Below are 4,607 nucleotides of genomic sequence, written 5' to 3' on the forward strand. Positions count from 1 at the left end.
TGCCGTGCGAGAGAGCTCAGAAACTGGGAGGAAAGTTGCATCAGCCCCTCCTTCTGACCAAGGTAGCTAGAACCTGCGCGAACGCTCTCTAGTTTCGCTCTGCGTTTATTCAAATCTGAGCAAATTCTAGCGTGAAAAATATTAAAGAGTAGCCTGCGCCCAGAAGCTCTTAATCCTCTTTAAGTCAGTGCTGCCGATAACTCTCTGAGAAAGTTGGGGGATACATACGTCCTCTTTGCCTTCAGCAGTGGGGTCCTGGTTTCTGATTGCTGGGAACGGGAAAAGCCTTACTCAGTGCCCTGACATAGAACTTTAAAGTAGAACCATACTTTCAGGGTGGACCCACGTTTCAGGATTAGAGGAAACACGAGTTGCTGAATGAGTGTTCAGAAAGGTAGGATACAAAGTAGCATAAGCATGTGATCTGGAAGCCAAGGATGAGGAGTTTCAGACAGGCAGAGTAGCACATTTTAAGTATTTTTTAATTTACTGTGAGTGAAATGGGAAGCTATTGGAGGCTCCTGTTAGGTTTTCATAGAATCACTCTGATATGTTGAGGATAGACTGGAGGGAGCAAGGACACAAACAGGGACTGGTTAGGAGGCTATCGCATTGACCAGGACAAGGGTGACTCAAAATCCAAAGTCCCAGGCAGGACATAACTTCTGTTTTCAACCATGATAGACTAAGACCCTAGTGGACCATCCCCCAGCAGAAAACAACTTGGACACAATGCAAAAAGCTGAATATACTGGAATGTGAACAGTGGACTGGTAGGAAGGGCAAGCTTGCTTGAAGATCAGGAACTCCACTTGGACACAATACAAAAAGCTGAATATACTGGAATGTGAACAGCAGACTGGTAGGAAGGGCAAGCTTGCTTGAAGATCAGGAACTCCACAAGAAAATTCCCCTCTTTTGCGTTTAGCTTGGGGCAAAGTGCAATCCAGAAGTCAGGCTCAGCAGTACCAGGTGGGCATGTATAAAACTTATCAGTTATTCTTATCTGGGGAAGCAGAAAAGTGAGGACAGAAAATTTTGAATTCTGAAGAGATTAAGAAATCCCAAGGAAGGAGTCATTGAGTGGATCCCCAAACTGTCAACCCACATCTCTGAGAGACCCTGAACCACCCAAATCAGAATCACAGCAGCTCAGTTAAAAACGAAAGATCTGAACTGAGACCAGAGCTGTCTCCAAAAGGGAGAGAGTTTTCAGTTAAAATCTAGCCGGGAAAATTACCTACTAATACAAAGGAAATAACACTCATCAGAGAAGAATAATAGAATCCAGACTCTCCACTTAACACTCACAAAGTCCAGAATACTACCCAAAACTATCCGACATATGAAATTCAAGGAAATGGATCGCATACTCTAGAGATCAACCCTGAGATGAATCAGATATTGAAACTGACAGATAAGGATTGTAAAGTGACTATTATAACTATCCTCAATGAAGTAAAACATGTTTTCAATGAATGGAAATCTCAGGAGACAAATAGAAAATCTCAGCAAAGAAAAAGAAAAAAAGATTTTTAAAACCAAATGGAAATTCTGAAAATTGAAAATTATAATTTTAGAAATAAAAAATTCACTGGGTGAATTTAACAGCCAAAATAATTACAAAAGAAAAAGTAGGGAACTTGAAGATAGAGCAATAGAAATTATTAAAAGTAAACAACAAAGAGAAAATTTATCTTTAAAAAGTGAGTAGACCCACAGAGATTTGCTACATGTCAGACAATCCAACATGCATGTAAACAACAGAAGTAGAAAAAAAAAAGGACAAAAAATTTTTGAAGAAAGAGTGGTGGCCAGAATTTCTCCAAATTTGATGAAAAACACATTTACCAGTACAAAATGCTAAATACACAGCAACTAAAATAAACATAAAGAAGTCTACGTTGTAATAAAACTATTGAAAGTCAAAAAAATAAAGAGAAAAGCTTGAATGCATCAAAAGAAATAACACATCATACACAGGGAAAAGAAGGGCATCTATTATTGAATGAAATGTAAAGCTACACATGAAGATTCATATGTTGCCCTCAAATACATTACATTTGAATGAACCTTTGCCACCACAAAGCAGCTACTAAGCCCGAAAGAAGAAAATGGCACTGAAATTAATAGGGTCATTGAAGCACGAAACACTGACACGAATTCAAGTGATTGGAAGTGAATAAATCTCTCTGACTCCTAAAGATCCAAATCAGTTCATATGATGGCATTTTTAAAAGCATTAAGAGTATTTTGATGCTAATCTGAGTAGAGGGAAAATTTTATAAATCAGTAAGGATATCCGATGGGATTAGGGACTATATGAACCACCCTCAAACATCTGCAGGGGAAGAATTTCAGCTTGTGTTCAAGAAAAAATAATTGGGGCTATGGAAAGAACCATAAACCAAAAAAGCAACAGATAAATGCCATCCTTTGGCAAATAGATTAAATGCTGTTACTTAGAAAAAGCATGATACATTAAAGAATGAATATTATGTGCTTTTCAAAAGAGTTGAAGAATGAAAAGGGAGTGTCTCTTAGCTTCCCTGTTAATGCAAACTTTTAAATAGGTCTTGGTGATTGTGAATGGCTAAGAATGAACACAAAGGATTTAGGAACACTTAAGACAACCCAGTATTTAAAGTACAGAATCAAAATGGCTGTTGTGGCAATCTAGAGTGAAATCCACTAGAGAACAGAGGAGAGTTTCAGTGTCTGGTAGCCTGGAGGATTTCTCTTTTTGTAAATGCTTCAATAGTTCACTCTATTAGAGAACCAAAGTAGTGAGAAAAAAAAGCTAGTTAAGAAACAACGAATGAAATCCCCCCTGAGTATATTGGATTTAATCAAATTCATTGTAATCTGGCACTTGCTGAACTCATTTCCCAGTGATATCCTGAGCCAGATCATTTTATTCCTACAAAAATCTGTAATGTCTAGCCAGAGACATATTAATTCAGTAAGTGTCTCAGGAGGAAATGCGAACACTAAATTGTAATGTGCATCTCTAGTGTGGAAAGAAAATAAAAAAAAAAGAAGAAGAAGAAGAAGAAAAGCTTTTACACAGTATTGCATGAGACAGTGATTCCAAGCTGAAAAATGTAGCCTAGCATTCTGGATAAGCTTTTCATTCATTGGTTGTAAGGAGGTTCATATATATCTGGTTTCTTTTTTTGTACACAAAACACACAATTTCCTATTCTCTGTGTTTCAAGAACAGAGAAAGATTCAAGAGAATGATTCAATATTGTAAAGATGGCAGTTTCCTCCAAAGTTATTTACAGATTCTAGCAATTCCAATTAAAATCCCAAAAAGGATTTTCTTAATACCTGATAAACTGATTCTGAAATGTGGGCATAAAGGGCCAAAAATAACCAAGACCCTTTTTGTGAACAAAAGGAAGGAAACTTATGACGTTAAAGTTCTGAAATACAAACATCTTATAAAGATAAGGTTTTAAACAAAATTTAAATTCTTACAAAGATCTCTAATTACAAGTATGTGATATTGGCACATGGATAGGTAAAACCAATGAAACAAAATAGGAAGCCAGGCAACAGACCCATACACATGTGGGCAGATGCAAGAAGGGAAGGAGAGAAGGGATGATTGGCTACACGGTATAGGCAAACACTTTTAAATCTCTAGGAGAAAATATAAAAGAATATTTTATGACCCCAAGATAGAGAGTGATTTCTTAAACAAGACACAAAAAGCACAAACCATATGTTTCACTCGTGTCCCTGTGAAGAGACCACCAAACAGGCTTTGTGTGAGCAACAAGGCTGTTTATTCCACCTGGGTGCAGGTGGGCTGAGTCCAAAAAGAGAGTCACCGAAGGGAAATAGGGGTGGAGCCGTTTTATAGGATTTGGGTAGGTAAAGGAAAATTACAGTCAAAGGGGGTTGTTCTCTGGTGGGCAGGGGTGGGGGGGTCACAAGGAGCTCAGTGGGGGAGCTTTTGAGTCAGGATGAGCCAGGAGAAGGAATTTCACAAGGTAATGTCATCAGTTAAGGCAGGAACAGGCCATTTTCACTTGTTTTGTGATTCTTTAGTTATTTCAGGCCATCTGGATGTATATGTGCAGGTCAGAGGGAATATGATGGCTTAGCTTGGTCTCAGAGGCCTGACAATATGGAAAAAATTTGGTAAATTTAACTGTATCTCAGTTAAGAATTTCCAACACTAAGAGAGTGGAAGGAAAATGACATCTGTAACACATAATTGAAAGAAAAGATACCCAGAATATATACAGAACTCCTAAAAATCAATTAGGAAACAAGACAAAACACTCCTTAGGTTAAAAAAAAATGAGAGTAAACAGAAAAAAAGAGATAAAAGGCCAGCAAACATAACTTGATGTTCAGCAACATTGATTGAGTGAGAAAATGCAAATTGAGGTAAGAAGATACCATAATACACCTATCAGATTAGCAACAAAAGCCAAGAGTTGGCAGAAAAGTAGACCAAAGGGAAGATGCACAAATCCTATGATCGAACAATTCTAATCCCAGGTATATATTCTAGAGCAATATTTTTAAATGAAGTGCCAGGACCTGTTAGTGGTTGTGAAATAAATTGAGTGGGTTGAGTACAGTTTTTA

The sequence above is a fragment of the Nomascus leucogenys genome, chromosome 9 (assembly GCF_006542625.1).
Source record: "Nomascus leucogenys isolate Asia chromosome 9, Asia_NLE_v1, whole genome shotgun sequence".
Classification (NCBI taxonomy): Eukaryota; Metazoa; Chordata; class Mammalia; order Primates; family Hylobatidae; genus Nomascus; species Nomascus leucogenys.